The following is a 6,907-nucleotide window of genomic DNA, read 5'->3' as shown; positions in this document are numbered from 1 at the left end:
AGCAGAGGGGCGAGTTTTAGGGCACAGACTACCACACTCTAGTTCTTATGTGTGCAAAGCAAGCGGTTACTAAATACATCTGAGCAGGACCTGGTAAATAAAATGTTGGTGACTCCAGTTACAATCTTTTTTAAAAAAAACTTAGCTCACTAGGCCTAGCTGCTTGGGCTCTGACTGCTGTTCTTTCAGGGCACATTCTCCAGAGGTCTTACAGTGGAATCCTATACGCGTCTACTCAGGAGACATTAAGACTGCAATCCTATACCCATTTATCTAGTAGTAAGCCGCATTGCACTGATTGGGACTGACTGCTAGATAAATAAATGGGTATAGGATTGCAGTTGAAATGTGGAACAACTACTCCTTAACGTCTCTTCAGGCGCAATCCTATTGGGGTAGGCGGCAGCCGCCTCTGAACTCGGAGGCAACCGCCTATCGAATGCAAGGCAGGAGAAGCACAGAGGGGACTGTCCCCTCTGCATTTCAGCTGCCCTGCATTTACAGCTAGACAGCTGATTTCAGCTGCCTAGCCGTGGGACCTCGGAGTGCGGGAAGCGGCAGCCAGACAACACGTAGGATGTGTCATACAGGCATTTCCGACTTCCCTGCCCTGACACGCCCGGAACACCCTGTTTTTGGCACTCCACACTCCTTCCAAGCACGGAGCATGGGGTCGTTCCGCACTGCCTATGAGGCAGCGCAGGAGGGTGTGGTGGTCAGCTCTCAGGGAACCGCTCCAAGGTTGGTTCCTGGAAACCGACATATCCTATGGCCATCTAGCCGCTGACTAGCAGCCACAGGATTGCTCCCTTAACCCCATTCAGATTTTTCTCAAAATTCGGATAGTAAAAAGTAATCCATCCAGCACCCACACACATTTCACCGGATAGCACATGCTATTAGGTAAAGAGGATTTTCTAATGTGTAGTCATGGCTTAACGACCAAGTAGCAATGGTAAGAACAGACCACGAAACAACGGACTGGTTTAAGATTGGGAAACGAGGACAGCAGGGTTGTATACTCTCACCCTACCTATTCAACCGGTACACAGAACACATCATGCGACGTGCTGGGTTTGATGAAGCCAAGGCTGGAGTTAAAATCGATGGAAGAAACATTAACAGTCTCAGATATGCAGATGATACCACTTTGATGGCTGAAAGCGAGGAGGAGCTGAGGAACCTTATGACAAAGGTGAAAGAAGAAAGTGCAAAAGCTGGGTTGCAGTTAAATCTCAAAAAAACCAAGATTATGCCAACCAGCTTGATTGATAACTGTGGAGGCAGTGACAGACTTTGTCTTTCTAGGGGCAAAGATCACTGCAGACGATGACTGCGGCCAGGAAATCAGAAGACGTTTACTTCTTGGGAGGAGAGCAATGACAAATCTTGATAAAATAGTTAAAAGCAGAGACATCACACTGACAACAAAGGTCCTCATAGTTCAAGCAATGGTATTCCCCGTAGTAACCTATGGCTGCGAGAGCTGGACCATAAGGAAGGCTGAGCGAAGGAAGATAGATGCTTTTGAACTGTGGTGCTGGAGGAAAATTCTGAGAGTGCCTTGGACTGCAAGAAGATCAAACCAGTCCATACTCCCGGAAATAAAGCCAAACTGATCACTTGAGGGAATGATCTTAAAGGCAAAACTGAAGTACTTTGGCCACATACTGAGAAGACAAGATACCCTGGAGAAGATGCTGGTGCTAGGGAAAGTGGAAGGCAAAAGGAAGGGGGGCCAACCAAGGGCAAGATGGATGGATGATATTCTGGAGGTGACGGACTCGACCTTGGGGGAGCTGGGGGTGGTGATGGCCGACAGGAAGCTCTGGCGTGGGCTAGTCCATGAAGTCACGAAGAGTCGGAAGCGACTGAACGAATAAACAACAACAACAACTCATGGCTATTATTTTATTGTACATACCCAAGCCTAAGTGTTTCCAGAGGGGTAAACATGTTAGTCAGTTGCAGCAAAAAACACAAAGGGCTCCATCACATGGGTAGAGAATTCTACATCAATGCCGGTTCTTTCCCCATCCAGTATCACTGCAGGACTGGATCACTGTTTTTAGATGGCTGTCCCAGTCATGTTATTTTTCACTTCTTTTCTTCTCACAGGGGTGGTGATGCTGCTCAGAGGCATCGCCACCTTTCTGCAAAGAAGCATTACATGCACTCGGGGTGTAGCAATAATTCCTCCCTGGTTCCTGCCCCTTTCCCTCACCTTAAATGTTACTGGTGAATGGGGACTGACATGTAGACAGCCCCCCCAACAATCTCCCCACCCTCCCGCATCCCCGTTCAGTGTTTTTGACAATCTCTGATGTTTACTCACAGTTTATGCACAGTAGGGGGGTGTCCTGGCAGGTCAGAAGGCCAGCATGCTGCTCTGCCGACCCGCTGCTTTGCTGACCCACCGCTCTGCCAGCTGTCAAGGGCTCCTTGGAGGCCTCTCTCAGTCTAATCCAGTAGCCAAGTCCAGACACAGACAAAGGGATTCCTTTCAAAGATTTATTCTTCTTTTACAACTTAACAACTCTACAGGTAGCAACTAGATCTGAGCAGCAGAGTACCTATGCCCTAAGTTGAAACAGCTGGTCCCCGTTTGAAAGGGAATTACTGGCAGACCCCTGAACTTAAGGACTAGGGAGAGTCCCTCCCCTTTTCCCTTGGATCCTCTGGGCGCAGCCTTTGTTTGCGCGCCAACCGGGCACTACGCCTCCTTTCCGCGCCCTCCATCTGGCGCCGCCCTCTGCGTCTGCGTCGCGCATCCACCAAGTCTGCTATCTGTGCTCAGTCACTCCCTGGACTGCTTTCTAATCTAGGAATGCTGGTGGGAGGAATCTCCGTCAGCTGTGGGCCCTGGGAAAGAGGAGCACGCTCCTCTCCCAGAAGCGACTGCTCTTCCTCAGAATCAGAACTACTCTGGGATTCTATGGGCTCAGTGTCCACCCTGACACCAACCTGCCTCTCTGCCTCCTTGTTCAGAATGCTGCAGGCCAAAAATGGCAAGGACCCAAAATGGCACAGGCGCAGGAAGGTGACATGCCCCACAGCCCATAGTCACCATCTTCACCATCATGGCCACACCCCCAACAACCCAAAACAACCATCCATAGCTTGCAACACACAGCAGTTCATTTGTTCTAGGGGAGAAATACCTGGGGAGGTCATGGCGCTCCATTTGTGAATATTTGGAAAAATACCACATTTTTTCTGTTTGAGGAAAACACGGAATAGGTGGGCGGAAATGGTGGGAAAATGACTGCACGATGACGACGTCATGTAACGGACCCATACAATTCAGTGGGTGGCCGATCATGAATGTGCAATAAACTGGAGGTATAGAGACACTCAAAGCGTCTTTTGGCACCTTAAAGACTAACAGCTAGTGATGGCCACCAGTTTGGATGGCTTTAAAAGGGGATTGGACAAATTCATAGAGGATAAGGCTATCGATGGCTACTAGTCCTAATGGCTATATGTTGCCTCCAGTATCAGAGGCAGTATGCCTATGTAAATCAGTTGCTGTGGAACACAGGTGGGAAGGTGCTGTTGCACTCATGTCGTGCTTGGGGGGTTCCTGCAGAGACTGTTTGGCCACTGTGTGAACAGAATGCTGGACTAGATGGACCCTTGCTATGATCCAGCATGGCTCTTCTTCTGTTCTTAACAAATTTATCCTGGTATAAGCTTTTGTGGACACTGTCCACTTCATCAGATGCAACCTAAGTATGTATTTGTTGAAAATCCTCTTCAGGGTGCAATTCTAAGCACACTTACCTGGGAGTAAGTCCCACTGAAATCAGTGGGGCTTCTTTCTGACTAGACATTCACAGTGTTGCAACTTGCACTGCAAGAGTGCTCCCCAAACTTCTGATAGCCGAGGCATGCCTGTTCTTTTTCCATAATTAAAATTCAAAAGTGCTTCCAGACCGAGGGCTCCTACCACTACCAATAAAGAGTTAATGAGTAGCTATTCCAGCTTTTCCTCCTTAACAGCATTGCTTCCAGATGAGGCTTTTATCATGCCATCATCTTGCCTCTTTCATGGAATTTAACGGGGGGGGGGGTGTCCACATGACATCTTCCACAGGTAACCCTCCTGTGTTTTCCCATTGCTTCTTCCATCTTTTTTCTCACTGAAGAAAATCCAGTAAGGAGAAAAAGATGGAATAGCGGCACAGTGTGTTCTAACATCAGGAGCCCTCTGTCTGGATGCAACCGAGTGATTAAAAATATGGGGAAAGTGGTGGGAAAACACAGGAGAGTTACAAGCAGAAGATGATGTGATCTCGACTCCTCATAAAATTTTATGAATGAGGCCTCATCTGGATGTACCCCTACTTCCGTATCTATCTTACAGGAAGTCTTTTTATGGGTGGGTACACTGGGCTCACAGGAGCCCTTTATTATTTTGTTAATTTATCATGCCACACTAGCCATTCTTTCATAGCACACAGGAGATTATATATTGTCTGAGGAAGTACATTGGACTGGAGCCTTCCAAAGTGTTTAGGTAAAGAAATATTTGTTGTTCAGTCGTTCAGTCGTGTCCGACTCTTCATGACCCCATGGACCATAGCACGCCAGGCCTTCCTGTCCTGCACTCTCTCCCGGAGCGTGCTCAAGTCCATATTCATTGCATCACTGATGCTATCTAGCCATCTCATCCTCTGCCGTCCCCTTCTCCTTTTGCCCTCAGTCTTTCCCAGCATCAGGGTCTTTTCCAGAGAGTTTTCTCTTCTCATTAGGTGGCCAAAATATTTGAGCTTCAGTTTCAGTATCTGTCCTTCCAATGAGCACTCAGGGTTGATTTCCTTTAGGATGGACTGATTTGACCTCCTTGCAGTCCAGGGGACTCATAAGAGTCTTCTCCAGCACCACAGTTCGAAAGCATCGATTCTTTGGCGCTCAGCCTTCCTTATAGTCCAGCTCTCACAGCCATACGTTGCTACTGGGAAAACCATAGCTTTGATTAGACGGACCTTTGTCGGCAAGGTGATGTCACTGCTTCTTACTGTGCTGCCTAGGTTTGCCATAGCTTTCCTCCCAAGGAGCAAGCGTCTTTTAATTTCATGGCTACAGTCACCATCTGCGGTCATCTTGGAGCCCAAGAAAATAAAATCTGAAAATAAAAGCTTCCATTTCTTCCCCTTCCATATGCCAGGAAGTGATGGGGCCAGATGCCATGATCTTAGTTTTTTAAATGTTGAGTTTCAAACTAGCTTTTGCACTCTCCACTTTCACCCTCAACAAAAGGCTCTTTAGATCCTCTTCGCTTTCCGCCATTAGTGTGGTATCGTCTGCATATCGGAGGTTGTTGATAATTCTCCCGGCAATCTTAATTCCGACCTGTGAGTCATCCAACCTGGCGTTTCTCATGATGTACTCTGCATATAAGTTAAATAAGCAGGGCGACAATATACAGCCTTGTCATACTCCTTTCCCAATTTTGAACCAATCAGTTGTTCCATGTCTGGTTCTTACTGTAGCTTCTTGACCCTCGTACACGTTTCTCAGGAGACTGGTAAGGTGGTCTGGTACCCCCATCTCTTTCAGAATTTGCCACAGTTTGTTGTGATCCACACAATCAAAGGCTTTAGTGTAGTCAATGAAGCAGAAATAGACGTTTTTCTGGAATTCTCTTGCTTTCTCCATGATCCAGCGAAAGTTGGCGATTTGATCTCTAGTTCCTCTCCCTCTTCGAAACCCAGCTTGTACTTCCGGTAGTTCTCGGTTCGCATACTGCTGAAGCCTAGCTTGTAGGATTTTGAGCATCACCTTGCTGGCATGTGAAATGAGCGCAATTGTACGGTAGTTTGAACACTCTTTGGCGTTGCCCTTCTTTGGAATTGGAATGTAAACTGACCTTTTCCAGTCTTGTGGCCACTGTTGAGTGTTCCAAATTTGTTGGCATACTGAGTGCAGCACTTTAACAGCATCATCTTTTAGGATCTTAAATAGCTCAGCTGGAATACTATCATCTCCGCTAGCTTTGTTGTTACTAATGCTTCCTAAGGCCCACTTGACTTCACTCTCGAGGATGTCCGGCTCAAGTTCAGTGACTGCACTATCATGGCTATCAGGGACATTAAGATCTTTCCTGTATAGTTCTTCTGTGTATTCTTTCCACCTCTTCTTAATCTCATCTGCTTCTGTTAGGTCCCTGCCTTCTTTGTCCTTGATCATGCCCGTCTTGGCACAAAACGTTCCCTTGAGATCTCCGATTTTCTTGAAGAGATCTCTAGTCTTTCCCATTCTATTGTTTTCCTCAATTTCTTTGCATTGTTCATTTAAGAAGGCCTTCTTGTCTCTCCTTGCTATTCTCTGGAACTCTGCATTCAGTTGGGTATATCTTCCCCTTTCCCCCTTGCTTTTCGCTTCCCTTCTTTCGTGAGCTACTTGTAAAGCCTCATCAGACAGCCACTTTGCTTTCTCTCATTTCTTTTTCTTTGGGATGGATTTCGTTGCTGCCTCCTGAACAATGTTACGGACCTCCATCTATAGTTCCTCAGGCACTCTGTCTATCAGGTCTAATCCCTGAAATCTATTCCTCACCTCCACTGTATATTCATAAGGGATATGATTTAGGTCATACTTGAACGGTTTAGTGGTTTTCCCTACATTCTTCAATTTAAGACGAAATTTTGCAAGAAGCAGCTCATGGTCTGAGCCACAGTCAGCTCCTGGTCTTGTTTTTACTGACTGTATGGAGCTTCTCCATCTTTGGCTGCAAAGGACATAATCAATCTGATTTCGATATTGACCATCTGGTGATGTCCATGTCTAGAGTCGCCTCTTGTGCTGTTGGAAAAGAGTGTTTACTATGATCAGCATGTTCTCTTGGCAAAACTCTATTAGCCTTTGTCCTGCTTCATTTTGTACACCAAGGCCATACTTGCCT

The sequence above is a fragment of the Heloderma suspectum genome, chromosome 1, assembly GCF_057233095.1.
Source record: "Heloderma suspectum isolate Gila_16-S chromosome 1, 16-S_ref, whole genome shotgun sequence".
NCBI lineage: Eukaryota > Metazoa > Chordata > Lepidosauria > Squamata > Helodermatidae > Heloderma > Heloderma suspectum.
This window is presented reverse-complemented; position numbering follows the sequence as displayed.